Raw genomic sequence first — 20,080 nt, 5'->3', positions numbered from 1 at the left:
AAGTTAAATCAGCAAGTTAAGAAGAAATAATATCAACTGCACTGCTAATTTAACATTTGTATTCTGAGAACCGCTGTTGTCATTAGTAATTTCCTTTAAACAGTTACAGAATTTATCATTTTCTTACGAACAAATTATTTCTTTTATTCTACCAGTATAATAAAAATGGGATGTTCGAATCCTCCAATATCCAAAATCTTGTCAAAAAGTTTAAATCTTTAATTTTTGCGCTTTTTTCATCATTCCATTCTTTCCAATCCTAAGCTAAAAATGTAATGAACATTACTTGATGAATATTTTAACTCAAATCTTTAGAAAGGTCAGTTTTATGACTCCCAACAAAAGTATTCGTTTAAAAAAGAAAGATGTGAAAGAAGTGAATGTTGCATTGTCAAGGAACTAGTGCCATTAATATCATCTCGTGGCAGTTCTAAGTGTCACATTTTTAGTTTCTGGAGTGATGTCAGTGTTCCATTTAGTGTTACCTATGTTTACTTTAAAATGGTACTCCGCCTTTGTTTATAAAGGTTCTGAAAAACTGTAAAAAGAAGCTGACATAGTTGCGAATTATTTTTTCCTAAACTACTTGAGAAAATAAAACACAAAACTGAAGATTTTTAATTATGTACTTTCAAAAAATTTCATTTGTACTTTCATATTATTCTGACTGTATTTTTAAAACTGACTTCTTAAACTTTTTGGAAGTTGAGTTAATTAAAAACTTTAAATATTAAGTTCGTTTCTTTCTTTTGTCTTCTTTCTTACTTTTATATAAAACAGGCTAATTTTGAATATGACAAAAAATAAAATAAAGAAAGTAATAAAATAAATAATAACTAAAATAAAACTACTTAACGAATGGAAACAGAGCAAAGTGAATTTAATACAAGCTAAGAAAATGTTCAAGTAAAAATAATTTACAGAATATCGACAGACATTTAAACTAACAGACCCATTTCAAATATAAAAATATACTCAACAATAAAAGTTAAGGAATTAATGCTGTCGTAGTATTCGATGGTAAACCAAACAAAATGAGTTTGATACAAATTAAAAAAATGTTGGGGTAAAAATTATGTACCGAATACCGAAAGACATTTAAACTAACATACCCACTTCAAATAGCAAAATATTACAAGACGAAAGGAATTAAATACAAATTAAGAAAATTTGGGTTAAAAATAATTTACAGAATACCGAGAGACATGTAAACTGACAGACACAAAGTAAGAATTTGGGTTAAAAATAATTTACAGATTAGCGAGAGACATTTAAACTAACAGACACATTTCAAACAGTAAAATATACTCAACAATAAAAGGTAAAGGAATTATTGCTGTAGTAATATTCGGCGGCATCGGTTAATACATAAAGTTTGCAATACAAAACAATGTAAATGATAATTCAAGTTCTTAATTTAATTAAGTGATTTGAATTGATTGTTTTAAGAGCGCCCAGAAGGGATAATCGTTATTGGCACCGACTGCCGTACTGAAAGGGCCCAAGCTTGAATTCCGAAGAACCTACGGAGGTTTATGGTGTCTGCGTGGCACTAAAATTATGCTAAATTACACGGCAAGCTGAAATCTTCTTGATAGATTGGTGGTAGTGTCCCCCTTTCGGAGACAATCTTGCTTGGCAATTCCATCTAAAGAGAAAACTTAACAATTAGTAAGGCCTGGCGATATCTAATATGGCTACATGGATGTAAAGATTAGCTTCAAATTTGTATACTTTAGTAATGCAATAAGAAAATGAATTTGCGACAAGATAGTTTTAAAATCAAAATTTGCGACTGTATACTTGTGCGATATATGACTGCGATAAAAAAATATTACGAGCGATTTTTAGAAGAAAGAGTCACTACTGTTACCTTATTTTGTTACTCATCAATTGTTATACATTACGTTAGTTTTATTATTTTGCAACGAGTTAATTTTAATACCTCGTAAAGTATCATTTAAGTTCTTTAACCAGTTATTTTATGTGAATTCTCTATCCTCCATTTCCATCTCGTAATGTGAATTTCTAGCTCGCACGATATTTGGATGAGATTAAAAAGAAGAGAGTATTTAAAGAAAGGTTTTATCGAGTAGAATCAGAGCGTGTTCTGCCTGCGGAAGACCACGTGGCTAAACTGATTATCCTGCTAGGAGTATTCTGCGACGTTGTGTTAGTCTTGCTTGTTATTTCGACCTTAGGTAAGAACCAGCTCTCACGTTATTCTAATTGTGGAGCCGTTACGCTAAACTTACTTTTCTTAGTTTTAGTTAATCTACTATCTTGTATTTAAGCCGTAATTCTTGGCTTTTGTAAACACGAGTGATGCCATTTGTCATCTTTTATTTGAGTCAAATAAAAGGGTCACTTACATCTTTTTCCTCAGTGGTACTTATAAGACGCAGTGATAATTCACTACTAGCCTCTACAACGTTTTGTAGGTTAGAACACGGAACGTAACAGGTGGTTTTAGCTGCGGATGACTTCAAAAGGGAAAGTTACAACCAACCTATATAATACTGTGCTGAACTTCCATTTAAATATACCTGCCTTCTACGAACATCTTGATTCCCGTTTACACTTTTGTGTCAAATGGAAATCCATTCCCCGATTATGTCAGAAATTTGATTAAAAAACAGCAGTGCAACTGAATTAGAATGTGTGAAACCTGAAAAAAAAAATTGCCGATATTTCACAGACAGATTCTTTCGCAATTTATATGGATTAAAGATTAATTCAACCATGCAATTAATACAGAGCATAAAAAATTTCTCATACTTATAAAAACTCTCACTTAAATTCAGTGAATAGCAGACGATTTCGCAATATTTAAGAACGATTTATATCGATTTTATCAACAATAATACCTAAATTAATTCCACATAACTTGGAATATATAAACACAGTAAAATCATCCGTGAAAATAAATTGCTAAATCGTAAAAGTAAATTAAGTGTAATCTTCTGTTTCACGTTGGATCTTATCGAAGTACAATAGTAATTTATATATATAAAAGGAATAGTTTGTTTGTCTATGTGTGTGTGTGTGCCTTTCGTTTGTGCTGCGCATAAGCTAATAGACCCAGAGTTACGAAATTTGGTACACAGATGCATCTAGACAAGAGCCAGTGCACTCGAAGCGAGTTTTTCAAAATTCGAATGCTATTTTTTTATTTTATGTTTTTTGATGAAATCGCATCAGATTAATAATTCTTTCTCATTATATCAACAACAATGGCACGCAGCCATTGTTGCTGCTCTTGGATACTGAACGTTTGTCGAGAGAAGGCAACAGGAAGTTGGTTAGTTTATTTGTTAGGATAATTAATATTTGTTTTTAAAGGATATTGCTTATTTCATTGTAATTTTTATATGTAATAATTTTTTATTGAAATTGTGGGTTTTTTTTTTCTTTTGTTTTTGTTTGTTTTTTATAAAATTGTTGTGCAGAATAAAAAAATTTCTGAGCAGTTTTTAAATTTAATGTTTAGGCATTTTTCCGGTACATTTAAAAGCCAGACGAGGGTGTACGAGTATAAACATAAAAAAGTCTGAAATGCTTCATATTTTATCAGTCGTCCAAAAGGGTTTGTTAAGATTTCTTACGCTTTCGCTGAGTTCGAAGTCTACCAGTCTGCTGCTGCACTTACTCCTACTAACACTTTTTCTCTTGCCTTTTTAACTTCATTATTAAGCATCATTTTCTTTGCACTTGAACAGCAAAATTACAAAAGTTTTGAAAACTGCATAGCAAAATACGTTTAGAACACCCGATGCAGCGTTGACTGCTGGCATGCTTTTTTTTTTTCAGTCTTTTCTCAGTTCATCACCTCAATTTTCAGTTTTCTTACTAAGATGGTTTTAGAAAACTGTTTTTGTCTTTTTATTATTAACGTTTTGTATGTTTATTTTATTTATTAAGTATCCCGTTTTTGTCGCTTACGCCACATAAAATTTCAATTCAACAGCAAAACATAAAATATTTAAAAAAACTGCTTATTTTTAAAATTTCTAATAGGCAAGCTCGTGCCCTAGAGTTTTTTTTTTTTTTTTTTTTTTTTTTGTTCAGTGTTGCGACTGCTTGCTTTGAAACCGTTGAGTTTGTTAATTAAAATTAGTAAAGCTTTAAAAAATAGATAAAAGATAATAAAGCAAATTCGTAATTCAAAATTATGCCTTCCAAATGCCTATGGGGGCAGGACTACGTTATTCAAAATTTGATAGCTCTAGTTACTGTGTTTTTCGCAATGTGAGAAACGACATACATTCATGCAGATTCTTCATCATTTCATTTCTTTAATTACAATGCAGGCCGTTAATATATGGTGGCAACAATTTGAAAAATGATACGCCGTTTATATTGATTCAACGCAAAGTGCCGTTTCGAAACTAATATTGCATTAAAAATTCATGAAATAACACCAGTGAATAGCATATGATGTGACAATATTTAGGAATTGATTTTATCAACAATAGTGCCTAAATTAATTCCACATAATCTGAAATATATAAATATTGTTAAATCATCCGTGAAAATAAATTACTAAATCGTAAAAATAAATTAAGGGTAATCTTCCGTTTCATGTTGATTCTTAATGAACTACAAGTGTAATACAAACAAAGGCATTATTCTTTCTGTCTTGAAGTCTGCTCTTTTTGATTTGAACGCTGATTTAATTTACATAACAAATGCACTTATTCTCCAAACTAAACTGCTTAAAAATACAGGTAAATTATTAACTGTAATTCACTGCTAATTATATTCCTCTTTTCTGTGTTTTTAATTGCTATGGAATTAACCGTCACTTGACTGTGGAAATATCCAGCCTGGTTAATTGATAACCCATTATACTTCGCTTTTATGAAGCAATGTGTGGAGCAAAAATATTCATTCAGAAATTTCTAGGCAATGACTGCAGAAAAATGTGAAATGGGAAAGGGTTAATAGCTAGGTGTAAATTATTTTTGCAGAATTCTTTAACTGCCTGCGAGGATCAAAACGTTAAGAATAAATGCTTCAATATTGAGTAAGTTACTTTATTTCAAAGCTTTCACATTAGCCAAAACTCAAACCAACCTAAACTTGGAATTTTCTTCTTTGACAAGTAGAAGATGCTGTATATTAGTAACTAATGAGTGCCACTGGAGAGAAGATAATAGTAGACTATCTTAATCCTCTTCCTATACAGTACTGGTTGTTATTTCCACCACCACAACTTCGCTGTGCCCGCTGTCTTTTACAGTTTGGAATATTAAACTGCATTATGAATTTCTTAGGATGTAGCAGCTCTATTTACGTATAATGTTATCTTTGTTATTGCAAAGTTTCTTTAGATTGACAGCAAGAAAAAAGAAATACAAAAACGAGTTTTCTTTGATGTTGTAACCCTAATGTCCTCTTTTATTATTGTGAATTAAAATATGCTTAACCCTCTTTTTGATTTTAATGTAAAAACTCTCCTGGTATTTCATACCTGGATTTGTTTTCTTTTGATATATTGCCTTAATTTCTTTGACATATTTCAATATGCACTTATATATACTTTCTTACAGATATCACAAAAATATTCTAGGCCGTATATATAGGCCTTGCCGCTTAGACGGTTAATACATTTTACAATTATCATTTAAATTATTAAATTATTCCATGTAGCAGCTCCCTGTACATACAATATTATCTTTGTTTTTGCAAAGTTTATTTTCTTTAGACTGGCAACAAGAAAAAAGGAAAATGAAAACTAGTTCGCTTTGATGCTGTAACCCTAATGTCTTATTTTACTATTGTGAATTGAAACATGCTTAGTTCATTCTGTAATTATCATTTAAGTTATTAAATTATTTCATGTATTGACTCAACATAGCGTCCATAATTATAAATAAATTATGGACATAAATTGTCTTTATAAGTATTGTGCATTTATCACAGTACTAAAGAAATCCTGAGAGCACTAAATGCCCATTAATAGGTGGCAGATTAAACAGGCTGTCGATTAATCGGCCTTGTTTAAAAATATTAAATTTGTTTATTCCCAAAAGATGAAACGATTAGTATTATAAACCATGATTTTTTTGTTTGAGTTAGCTGGATTTTTAAAGTGGTTTGGTGTGACTTGATAAGAGTCTGAAGACCTGTACTTGGGTTCGATTATTTGGATGTAGAAAGCACACGAGAGCGGAGAGATACCTTCGTAGAGGCCTTTTTACGAAAACCTGGTTCGTATTCACTTTGACATAGGAAAACCCCATAAGCCAGCTAGTTCGCCTGGGTAGAGCTCTGGTTCAAGTCCCCGTATTTCAATGTTCCTAACCATTTCACCATTCATGGAAATCTGTGAACAATCAAAATCTTTTACCCTTATAATCCAAGGCAAATGCTGCTTCGGATTGCGCTTTTCAGTTTTACGAAGTATTTTATTTCTAACCACAGACTTTTCCTAGAGAAAATTTCTACTTTCGGATAGTAGGATTCAATACTTCCTTCCTTCTTTTAGATAAAGTGGAACCAAATAATTTTCGGACAGTAGAACTTACTTCTACATTTCAGTACTTTTAAACTGCCGTTAAGCTGCACTCTTGACATAAGTTTGGTTTTGGGGAAAAGCAATTAAAGGAAAACAAATGTATTTTCAGACCCAGGTCAGTAAAGTATTCGATTAATATTTTAAGTGATTTTTAATGAATGCACACATTAACTATTTGCATTTATATTATTTTATATTTTAGATTATCGGGAACAGTTAAAATGTGAAATCAGTATGTCTGTAGCTCGTAAATGCATTCTAAACGCAAAATTTAAAAAACAGGCCATATATAAAGAAACCGTTAATGCAGTGTACCCATATGTATACAAAATAATATAAAGTGTTTATGCATATACACATCTCCAGCAGGCCTCACATCTCGGGCGCATGGAAGATCTGCATTATGCATGGAAGATCGCATGCAAGATGCATGACGCACGGTTTCGAAAACCTTCTTTGATGACGATTGTTGTCTGCTTTTGTTCTTATTTCTTGGGTTCTGCTGTACAAAGCATAATAAACATGCATTCTCACCCTGTTCGTGTCCTTCCTTTCTTGTGATTTCTGTCGTCACTACCGTGGCAGGAAAGCGTTTCAGACCATGCATTGCTATATTATTTTTCATCGTCAAGGTGTATCTCTCCTGAAAGTTTGCAACCAATTTGCTGAAACACCCTGTATAAAAGCGATTTACTCTCTTTTGACAAACTAATGAGATTTGTAAGGGAACATAGGCATAATTATACCACTTAAACATCACATCTTTTACTGCACAAAAGAAATTATTGTGACGTATCATTTTATAAGGTGTTTTCAGACTGATGTCTTATTACATTTAGTATAAAATATTTTATTTCTGGTGTAAAGATATTCTGAACATTTAATATTGAAACCCATGTGACAAGTACTTAATATGTGGGACAGAAACATCTTTTATTAATCACGATGGCTTACGAAATCGCCATAAAATCTGTTATTGAATATATTTTCCATAAAATTTTTCATTGAATTAAAATTGTCATTTGAATGTATTATAATTAAAATATATTTTAAATTACACATGTTATCAGTAATTTGAAATACAAATTAGAGATCGTACACATGCTGAATTTCAGTAAACTGACTTTTTACTTATCCACGTGGAATATAACTTGAAGGTTACTTAAGTTTAACTGTCTGAAAGGAATATGACTTAAAAGTTATTTAAAGGTTAATTATCTTATGCAATGATAAAAAGTTCAGATCCTATGGATGACAAATACTAACGTATAATATAACGTGATATAAAGGCCGAAAAATTCGGAAAAAAATTCACTTGAGATATTTTTAACTTTAGAAAATTCAGTTTTGGCGAATGGGAATAACGCAAAAGGAGGTAGATTTTTCTAATATCAAACTAAAACTGTTTGATTCTAACCAATTACGTAGCAGTTATTTGTTCCGTGAACTATTCTCTCGGTGCACGAATTTTTGAAAACATTTTCACATACGTAATGTCATTCATATGAAGAAACCGATTACAAATATTAGCGTATAGGTATGTATGTATACATAAATAGGTATATGAATGAAAAGAAATGACTGTGCATGCGTTACAAATAATTGCATATTTTTCGTTTCCTATTTGAAGCAGCAAGACACTGGAATTTTATCTTATTGTTACTTATGTAGGGTGTTATACTGTTTAAGCAAAGCATATTCAAATTTCCGACTAAAAGCCTCAGTAAACTAAGTCAATTCGGTGAGAGGAATAAAAATGTATATCTAATCTGTCTGGGAAACATTGATTTTTCTTGTCATGCTGAAACTTTTTCGAGGTATACTTCGCAAAGAAGAAACTATTATGCATCATTTTAGTCAGATGCAACTATTATCTGTAATATATATTTATAGTTTACTTTCAACTGTAACAATTTACCAGACATACACTGATAAAATTTTCACATACAAATATAATACTACCTTAGTTCTTTTCAAAACTGTTAATGCCTTAAACGCCACTGTAAAATATTGTGCAATAAGATTATTTCTAGTTCTTCTTGAGATATGTCTACTTATAATACTACAGGAATATTTGTTACAATGCTATAACGTTTATACTTCTTAGGATACAAAGAAGGTATCCGATTATTTGTCAATATATTTAATTCTACAGTAAAACCTTAGAATTATTAAAAGGAGTTTCACCAAAACAGTTTGTGAGTATTACGCTTAATCCGCGCACCACTACTTGCATACTGCACGCTATTTTTTAAACTGTACATTTGCATTTTTAAATACAATTTATTTTTCCACGATTTTGTATCTATCAAATGACGATATTTATCGATATTTATTCACGATATTTATCAACTTAAAGATGAACTTTAAGATGAACAGGCATTAATTAGCACAATATTTAAAGCTCATAATTTAGCGAATTTTGACAACATAAAATTGACACATTATAATTTATGTTACAATACAGGTGAGAAAGCGCATAATTATTTATCATGAACCCATGTATACGCTGTTGTTATACGTTTTCCAGAACTGTTAATAGCTGAACAAAAATATTTGAAGGTTTCATAATTCAAATTAACACTTAAATACATTACTTCAGCAACGAAATACGTTATTAACGGATTTAATATTGCAAATGTTATAAAGCTATTCGATTTGAAAGCAAAAACCAAATAAGAATTCGCATTGGTTATCTTTGGATTCCAGCTGCTAATTCTTTGAATTCATTTGTGGTACCGATAGAATTTTTTGTTTAAAAATAAAATTTATCAACAATTGTCATCGGTATATATTATATATTAATTACTATTATCATTATATATTAGTAAGAAAGTCTGTTAGGATTATATAACATCATATCTGTTAGGAATCCTCATAAGGTAACATATTAGATAGTCTGAACTTTACCTGTTAAATTGAAAGGCAAGATCTCTGTAAACAGAACAGATCATCACCCCGTACTTGGCAATCGTAAATTTTATATCTTTTTTTTGTGTGTGTGAAACTACTGGAACATGTTAAATATTTATACGTATACATTTATAAAAGCTGTTTAATGTAAACTAAATATACGTTTTCGAATTTTATGACTAAATAATTTAAAACACTATTTAGAACGATTTGATAACAGAGAAGAAAAGGTTTAAAATGTTCTATGCGAGGTTTTGTTTATGATATTATAAAATTTATTTCAATGTGTTTTATTGTATACATAGATAACTTTAAGATATAATGGAATTAACGTTCGTGAGGATACTTGTAAAATTAAAGTATACTTTCTATATTATCTCATTTCAATGAATATTTTTAAAAGGAGATAAAACAGTAGTTATTGTTGAATTTAAAAGTAACGTACATAAATGTTTTTAATACAGAAGCATATAAAGTAAGCTATTTAAAAAATAATGATAAAAATCACTGCAATAAATCAACTATAGAATATAGACATGATTAAATATATGTTGCCAATAGCGAAGTATAAAGTATTAAAATAATGATGACTTACCCTTCTACGATGATGATGCATGTTATTGTTACAGTCTCCTACCCAAATTTGGGTTTGAATTTTCTCAAATGTACTTTTATCAGGCGAGGCGGGCTTATCACTATATATATTTTACACTATACAACATTACTGCCTTTTTTAAAATACCATTGTTGGTATTAGTCGACTTTTATTATCACATGCTGATTCAGTCATTGTCAAACTATAACCAGGAGCTAGTGATGATCATGGAATGTTAGAAGAGACACTAAACAGTTGTTCTATGTTGAGCTAGCCATTAAGCATACTGGAAAAGGAAAGGAAAATATTTGTTACTAGGTAGAAAAAACATGTTAAAAACTTTTCAGCTGAAAGTGATTTCTACGCAGATGAAGACTTTAGTTCTTACACAGACGGAACGAAACGTAAGCCCTCAAGCTCTTGAAAAATCACAAATTGTTTCCGATAATCCTATATTACAATTAAATCTTAATTATATGTCCAACAATTCTAAAGTACAGCTTTCAAGTTTTCAGTTATTTTCCGAGACTACTTTTCGTATCACATATTTTCCTTTTTTCTGAAAGTGCAAATATCAGACTTTACTCACACTTATCTAAGATCACGTATAACGAAGTTCAGATGTATTCTAAATAATAGTCGATTATTAAATTCTGTAATGTGAACATGTCATATGTAAACTTTGAATTTTCGTATCAAATATATTACACTTTTTATTTTAACACTGACTAATACGTTTTATGAAAATGACACAACGTTTTTAAACTAGTATATTAATACATTCCATCACAGATTAATACTATATTGTTATTCTATGTATCATTTTCAAGTAAATTTTCTTTATATATTTATCGTTTCTTTTTTAACCTTTAAATCGGTATGAAAATATCCATTCGCAACAAATCACAGTTGGTTACAATTATTACTTTCAATGTTTAATTTAATCAAAAAATTGATTAAATTTCAGTACTTTGCAATAGACTTACATGACTAGTGTAAAAAAAATATGTCTTTAAAGTGCAAACATAATTCAATTAGAAAATCCAGAAACAACCATTCAGAACAAATTCGATCCGAGACGAAGTCCCAGTCAACAGGTATATTAAGTGAAAGCTTAACTGACGGGTACAGTTATCGTCTGCGTTCCACAGTACACTGTATAGAATATCATCACGTAAATCCTATTAATGGAAACAAAACACACAGACCTATCATTGATATTTCACCAGCAAGCTGCTAATCAGATGACATCAAACAGAATCTAATACTCTGGTAATACTGGGTATAGTACTGGTGTACATCCAGACTCCCTGTCCGCATAAACTCTCTGAAATTCGTGCTAGCAAGCGAGTATCACCAGGTGTATCAAAGTGCCGGATTTGCCTGGTAATTTCGATGTCTGCGACAGCGCCATCTAGCGCTCTTCCGTGTAACTGAAAACATCAATCTCGCGTTTTATTAGCTTCGCATTTAAAATAGCAACAGCTCTAATAACGGCTTCCGTAATGCAGAGGCGTAACGTATTTTGAAAGGAAGGTTGTTTGTTTTATATTTTAGTTCTTAGAGCCTGAATTTTGTGGGAAACTGAAAGAAATAATTACCAATTATTATAAAAGCATAACTGTTTTAGATATTTATCGTACATGAGTAAAATGAATAAGAAGAATTTGTTGCGGAAATTGATCATCATTTTTATATCATGTATTCAAACATACTTACGATGTAACTGAAAATTATTTTTTTAAACGGCCTTTCTATACTATCTTTAATTTAAATTACATAATGAATTTTTATTTAAAAAACTACATTTTTTTAAGAGCTAATAATTGCGGAAATCGATAATCATTTTTATATTATGTATTTACAATGTTAGTGAAAGTTTTTTTTTTAAAACAGCCTTTCTGTACTATCTTTAATTTAAATTGCATAATGAGAATTTGGCTCATTTAATTTTTATTTAGAGCGAATAATGTTCGTGTTAGAAGGTCTTGTTATGTTTTACTTCAGTAATAATCAAAACTTCTAAAAGGCTTCATGTTATTTTGAAAGGTTTTTGAATTCTCTTCTCATGATCCTGTTGCTTTTAAATTGCAATATAATTAGCCCAAAACGGCTTTAACCAGAATAGACTATTAATCTCTAAACGGAATTTCGAGGCGTATCGTCTGAATCGCTTTTCAAACTGTTGACACAAAATATTATCGCCTATTACTTTTAAACAAATTAAATAAAGAAGAATCCTCAAAAAATGACGGTACCTAGAGCCATCAAATTTTGCATAACATAGTTCTCCACCCGAACATGTGCACCTGGAAACTTGAATTTTGAATTTTATATTGCATATTTTATAAAACTTTAATGAATTTTTAAAAAACTCAAAGATTTAAAAGCGAGCAGTGGCCACACTGTACGTATTAAAGCACTATCTCCAGTGCACAAAACTGTATATTGGAAATTCTAAAGATATGCTGTTTGTGAATATTTTTTGATTTTGCTGTTGAATCGAATTTTATGTAACCTAAATGCGAAGAACATGATATTTAATTAATAATTAAACACACAAGACGTGAATAATAAAAAGATAAAAAAGCGTTTTGCAAGCCATCTTACCATGAAAGCTGTACATTGATATGATAAACTGAGAAAAGATTGAAAAATATAGAAAAACGTATGCTATCACTTATCACTTCGTCGAAAATTTTAAACACATGTTGCTTTTTAAATTTTTGCAATTTTGCTGTTGAATTGTATGTGATGTAAGTGCGAAGAAAATTATGCTAAATAAGAAAACTAAAAAGACAAAAGAAATGGGTTAGCAGGAGTGAATGCAACATCAGACACTGCGAGCTTAACGAGAGCGTAGAAAAACCTTAATAAACCCTTTTTGTGACCATTAAAATCTGAGCCATTTGAGTTCCCATTGAGTAAAGGGAGGGGTGCTTCCGTGGAGGACGCTCTAAGAGAAGCTGGCTCGTATACTCGTTACACATAGAGAAAAACCACGAAAACGCCTATGCAGTCAGTCCGTTCGCGAGATTCAAACCTCGAACCGAACTACCAGTGTTCAGCAACTTTACCGCTCGTCCGCTGGTGTTCGCCATGAAATTCGAAGCAGCCTAGCAAGCAACAAGAAGAGAGCGCCACCCAATCAGAGTTGCTTATGTCCAGGAGAGAGTGGATCAACTGACTTCTCGTCTTAACGACTCAACTAGGCAAGTTAATGAAGAGGAGATAGAGGTAGAAGAGATTGAGGTAGAAGAGGAGATAAAACAAACCCACCCAGTGCTATAACTGCAGGGATGAAGGCCACGTATGAAGGAACTGCAGAACACCTCAAGATACAGGAACTAATACCAGAAAGGAGGACGTAAACTAAAATGTGGCCATTTCGCAGAGCAGAGGTTTCCACATAATTGAGAAGTTTTTGAGATTTCGGCAACGCGTGGCAGCACAAATACACTCTTTACCATGGGAGATATCAATGAAGTTCCTTACAACATGATTGTCGATACAGGAGCCAAATTTACCGTCTTCCGGAAAGATCTGTGTAAATGATTAGAAGGTAGACTCATCTGGACGCTTATGAGATCTTTTTTCTCACTAAAAATTTATAGCTAATCCTTTGTTTGAAGGAAAGAAACATTTTGTACCACTTAATGCTTTTACAGACATCGTTAGTGACGAATGAGATTCAGTTTTCACAATGCTCTAGATAAAGTTTTAATTAATAATTTATTGTGCTACATGGATCGCTACACAAAACGTTTTAAAAGTCTGGTTCAAACTTAAGTGCTCTAGTACGAGCTGAAATTTTATCCGTCAAATGTTATACAAGTGTAATTAGACATTCGATCGTATTTATAGTTAATTCAATGATATTTCAGTTGCAGCAAATAGTTTGGCTTGCACATATTATATAATTAGTGTAGAACATTATGAATAATAAATAAGCTAATTTCCTTAATGTACACGACGATGTCAAAAATTATCAATATTGAATATAAAAATGCACTTAATTGTTTTCTCATGTTGTATCATAATTATTTTCTCATGTTTCTCTGTTAAAATTAATAAAGTGCGGATGAAACCTAAATGTATGATCTTTTGTAACTAAAAATAAGTGTTCAGTTATATTAGGTGTCTCTAAAATTTCTGTAGCATTTCTTTAGAAGAATTTCAAATTAGCAAATATTATGTTAATAGACTTCGTTTCAAAAGAAAACGATAATTATTTTGTTATTTGTAGAGAGATTCTCGTAATAAATAAATAAATTAATTAATATTAAGGGCAGTGTAGTCTCAGCTGTAAGATTGTGTTTAAAAAATGATTGTATGGTATTTCTTTTGTTTATGCAAGTAGAAGCAAATTTCTGAAACCAAAAATGTCATTTCTTTTGCCTACTATATTTTAATGTGCTATACTTATTGCTTACAACAATATGCCAATTAAGAAAAAAGTACTCATATTAAAATGGATACCTTTATTTAACTTAGCAAATACTTATTATTATTTATAATAATAGTTACTAGGTATGCATTTATATACATATATTCAAACAATTTTGAAGCTTTTACACTCAGCAGTTTGATGTATACTCAGAGAAGGGGTGTTTTAATTCTGATCACCTTGTACAATAACTAAAAACATCGAAAGATATTTTGAAAGCTGTTTAAACTCAGTAAACTATGCAAAATTTTCAAACAGCCTATAAGATTTTTTTCGACTTATCACATAGTTAAAAATCGACATTTCGCAGTAATTAGTTTGACCGTTAAGTATAAAAGTGTGAGAAGTATTGAATATTAATTTTTTAATGCAGTATCGAATTTCGAAGAAATTCCTATGTAATATTTTATTCTGATTACAAATTAATATGAAGAAAACTTTAAACAAATTGAGGGCAGTTTAAAGGCGGCAAAAACTAATTTAAAAGTTTGACTCAAAGAAACCAAGACAACAGATAGAAGTAAAGCCTTGTGGTATGTTTCATTAAAAAGACATGATAATTAAGTTCATTTAGGATTAATATCACTAAATTAAATCATTAGAATTTTTCTATGTAAGAAATAAGTCTTTTTAAATGAACGAAGAACATGCCATGATTAAAAAATTGCTAAAATATAAGAGAATATTTTTTATTCTTAAATCATGATTGATGCTCTTCCATCAATTTGATGGGTTAATTAAGCGTTTATAGAGCTAATTTTTATTACTTTGAATAATGTTATAAATTCAATATCCTTCGGACTGTCAAAATCTTTGATATCTTTAGCTTACTGCTTTCGTTAAAGAATTTAATTATTTTAAATTCTTTTACGGATATGCAACCTTGCTTGCGCGCAGTACAAAAATGCTTCATCAAATAATGGAAATAAATATTGCATTGTATGACTCAACAAAGAGATAACAATCTATGATGTTTTGATTAATATTTTTACTTCCTTGTACGAAGTAAAAAGGAAGTGTTGTAATCGCGAAAAGTTTCAGGCAGCATATTTCAACGAAAATATCCACTTTGTCCGCTATGGAATGTAATTTAACGATGTTTTTGCATGACATCTGTACGTAAGGACAGAATAAAAGACTCTTTTCTTCCAAAAAAAATTATAGAATTGCTTTAAAATGAATTCTGAAAAGAATTTTTCGTCGTGGCCGTACGTGTGTATCTCGCATAACTCAAAAACGGGTAGCCTCAGAACGTTGAAATTTTGTATATAGGATTGCTATATGTGCACCTCTTATTTTGGTTGCAATCGGCCGCACCAAACGTATATAACTATATGTATATACATATATATATATAAGCCGAATTATTTTTTGCGATGGCGGACATGTTTGTTTACATTTTAAACTTGGCAAAATAGTGGATTTTTTTGCCATTCTAGAGAGACTAAGCTTCGCAACAACAAAAGTAACGCCTTCATTTATTATTGCGAATTAAATCATGCTTAATCCTTTCTGGAATTGTTTCGAGGAAATAAGTGTTTAAGATTTATTTCGTTATTTTTTATAGATATTTAGAGTTTTTATGTATTATTGCCTTGTGTACGAAGTGAGAACTGAATTAATTGAATAAGAAATACTGAATCGTCTGTGAAAAACTGTTTCTGTTTTTTGTTTGCTTAATTTCTTTTATACATCGTTCTAGATTTATTATAGTATTTGAACAGCACATGTGGCAACGATTATATAATTCTTCAAATGATATAAATTTTGTGCATTCTGAGTTATAATATCTTATATTGGTAAAGGCCGTTAATGGTCGATTGCCTCTTACTACTGACTTAAGACATAGACATAGACATAGTTATAATATCAACTATTCGCCATAATAAGTCGCTGGTAATGTATACATTTTCGTTTTCTTCTTATTTAACCAAGATTTTACTTCATTTTCTTTATTTATAGTTTTATTTATCAAATTACAAAGCGCTATGAACTTTGTTTCTGCAAAAGCAGGTAGACTTTGTGTGTAAATAATTTTTACACTTGTTAAACGTTTCAATGTACTGCAAATTATGTTTTTCATCATTTTTCTTTCCAATTATTGCTTATGAGAAGAATAATTCTTATGAAATTTTAAAAATGCCTTACAATACATCCTGCAAGAGATGGCACCACCAGAGCTCAAGTCAACTAAAATGCTTTTCATCCCTACTAATAGATGGCGCCACACAAGCCCCTCATTTGTTCAAATTTTACTTATTCTACAGACGGCGGCAGAGGAGCCTCCGTCGCTAGTAATCTCTGAGTTCTAGCATAGCATGTGCACAAGTATTTCCATATTATTGGATACAACTTACTCGATTCTTCAAACATTTAAAAGTCAAGTATAATATATTGGTAAAGGCCGTTAATGGTCGATTGTCTCTTACTAATTGATAAGACATAGACATAGTTATAATATCAAAAAACTGCGTAGTTACTGTCTTACGACGCACGAGTCTCAGACTGCTCTTCTTGATTTTTGGTAAATATCATTTTTGCTTGTTTTCCTCGATATGGCCGGTAATAGCGAACCACCTGATAAGGGGAAAATTCCTTGGCATGCTACTTTCAGCGATAATGATTCTACTTATTCGAATTATTCTATTAAGATTTAATAGCACTTTTTTCTTCCCACATTCTGCCAACTCAGTTGAAGAAATCACTTATTCCGCCTATTACTAATTGCGCTAGACTTTATGCTCTTCCAAAAGTTCACAAAACCGGTATTCCTTTTCGACCAATTGTTTCCAACATAGGTACTGCTTCATATCCTTTGGCCAAATATTTAGTTTCCAGATTTTCTCCTCTACTTGATAACAATATTCACACTGTAAAAAAATTCTGTTGAAGTCATTGATAAACTTAAAAATATTTCCCCACTTCGTTCCATTATGGTTTCATTTGATGTCAAATCATTGTTTACTAATGTTCCGGTCGAAGGAGCACTAAATTGTCTTGAAACTAGGCTTCGGGAATTTCACTTCACACATACTGAAATTAATGAGTTGGTTTCGCTTACTAAAGTTTCTCTAAGTCAAACCCACTTTGTTTTCCAAAATGCATATTTTCGTCAAGTTGAAGGATTGGCTATGGGTAATCCTCTCAGTCCGGTACTTGCTGACATTTATATGCACTATTTTGAGATGAAATTATTTGATAAATTATCTTTTCGTCTTTGGATTCGGTATGTTGACGACACTTTCGCACTTTTTGACGGTTATAAAGAGGATTTATCCGAGATTCTATCTATTATGAATTCAATTGATCCAGCCATCCAATTCACTCTTGAAATTGAATCCAACAATTCCCTCCCCTTCCTCGATATTCTTATAATCCGCAATGAAACCGATTTTAGCACCACTGTGTACCGTAAACCCTTTGCAGTTTGTTTACCACCCCATGCCAAGTCATGCCACCCTGTTAAGCAAAAAATGGCTTCTTTTTACTATTATGTTTTCCGCGCGCTAAAAGTTTGTTCCTCTGAATCTTTGCTTACCAATGAACTTAATTATTTGAGAGCAGTTGCGATTGACCGTGGATTTTCTCCCGTGATTATTGATAAAGCCGTCAAAAAATTTTCAGATTCCCATCAAAGAAGACATTCCACTGTTAGAAATAATATCAATGACCTTGTCGTGCTTCCATTTTATCCTTCTGTTAGCTATAAAATTGCACGGATTCTCCAGAAATTCAATTTTCAAGTCGGTTTCTCCCCTATTAATAAAATTCACCCTTCGATTCTAAAAGATTGCGTTTCTGTCTTGAATTCTTGGGGAATTTATAGTATATCATGTCAGTGTGGTTTAAGATATATTGGCCAAACAAAAAGAGCGTTGAAGTTTCGTATCAAGGAACATGAATCTTATGTCAAAAAAGGGGAAATTAACAAGTCTTCAATAGCGTATCATAGCTGGACTTTTAACCATAATTTTGATTTTGGGTCTGCAAAAATCATCCAAAAGGCTTCTTCCATAGGCGAATTGGATTTTCTTGAGGCTTTTCACATTCACAAAGATTTAGAAAGTTTAGTTAATGATTTGAAGTCCAATCCAGTCCTTCCTAATGCCTTTAAAATTCTACTGTCTTAATTCAATTATTTTTGCCGATAGATGGCGTTACCTCCTCGCACTTGGTACTACCAGAGGGTATAAAAATCCGTTCAGTGGTTGCTTTCCATTATTTGAAGTTCAGATTTTGAGCGTAATGTGCATTTGCCCCTCGCTCCCTATTTTAACTTCGCTAATATTTCTTTATGCTTGATCAGACAGCCTGGCTCAGTAAAAGTAGGCGGCCAGTGCAACTCTGATTAAAAATCTAGTTATAACGACGTGCAGTGCTGATAAGCACCACGTGTTTCTGTGATTCCTATTTTCTTCTTTCTATGTATTTCTTTCTCCTGATGAGGAGGGACCTTTAGCTGCCCTCGAAATCGATTGAGTGTTTCATTATACCTACGCTAAATATAAGGTTGTTTTTCACGTTTTTGATTGTCACATTAGCGTGTTTCTCTTCTAGTCTAGTTTTAGACATTTTTTTTTATTTTGAGTTCTGAATTTATATAAAATTTATGCATTATGGCAATAAATATTTAATTGAATTTTATTTTCTGGGTGGTTACCAAAATTCCAGAATACGTCTGTTTGGTTGTGATGGTGATAATCCGTCCAAATAAATTTAGATTCGACGGATTAATCAGGAGTTATTGTTAAGCTAAACCTTATCCCTGTTATTAAAATAATAAAGAATCTTCATGTATGCTTTTTTTCTTGATCTGCAGAAAAACGGCGACACCTAGAGCCACTAAAGTTTGAACACACCTAGTTCTACACTCGATGAACATACGCTTTTCAAAAGCCTAAATTTTATTTCATTTATTTCATGTTTTATAGGAATTTAATTATTTTTTATTATCAGTCTCTGTAATTTAAAGGCAAACAGTTCCCCAAGTAAACTACTTTTGTATTCCACTCACCAGCGTGTTCCTATTGGACAAAGCGTACAGTTTAAAAAGCAAAGAGTTGAAACAAAATAATTTTATCTTCCACGGGTAAGTATATTGTGATTCGGCAAAGCAATGAATTTTATTTTATCTGCTACTGATTAATAGAATAAGCAATTTAAAATTAATACGCACAGCTCTAAATAATATTACTTTTATTTTTTAATCTAATTGATATGAATAACAATGTGCTTTGTTCAAATTATATCTAAAGAATTTTTATAAACTTTTGCAATTCAGTTTTTTTTTTGGGGGGAGGGGGGGAATAACTTCCAAAAACAAATATCAAAACACGGTATAGTATGTAATTGATCTAAAATATTCTTTCTTTAATTTTATGTCTTTCTACGTATATTTAAAAGCAAGTCTTTCTTTGAGGTTTATACTGTAGTTTAAAGACTTTAGATGCAGTTGCCTTACCTAGATGGAAATGAGCGAATAATTCCTATAGTATAAATTTTGTAGGAATTGTTGAGTATAATTTTTGTAGGAATATTTGTTCAGTATAATTTTGTAATTATACTAATTTTGTAATTCTACAATATTCGTTATAATTAATCTATC

The 20,080-nt window shown here is 31.2% G+C and overlaps 1 protein-coding gene across 1 annotated transcript in view; it reads right to left on the bottom strand.

The window, feature by feature from the left end:
- The window catches only part of LOC118188244 (alpha-catulin-like), a 723,160-nt gene extending 711,804 nt beyond the window's left edge, over window positions 1-11,356 (bottom strand). Inside the window, exon 1 of the mRNA XM_085819331.1 lies at window positions 10,029-11,356. The gene's annotated coding sequence lies outside the window, so the exon portion shown is untranslated. The remainder of the gene's footprint in view (window positions 1-10,028) is intronic.
- Between the last annotated feature and the right edge of the window lie 8,724 nt (window positions 11,357-20,080).

This window comes from Stegodyphus dumicola, chromosome 6 (genome assembly GCF_044657685.1).
Source record: "Stegodyphus dumicola isolate Sdum_Otavi_A_Nest chromosome 6, ASM4465768v1".
In the NCBI taxonomy this organism is placed as follows: Eukaryota; Metazoa; Arthropoda; class Arachnida; order Araneae; family Eresidae; genus Stegodyphus; species Stegodyphus dumicola.
Note: the sequence above shows the minus strand (reverse complement) of the source record. Positions and strands in the feature narration are given on the sequence as shown.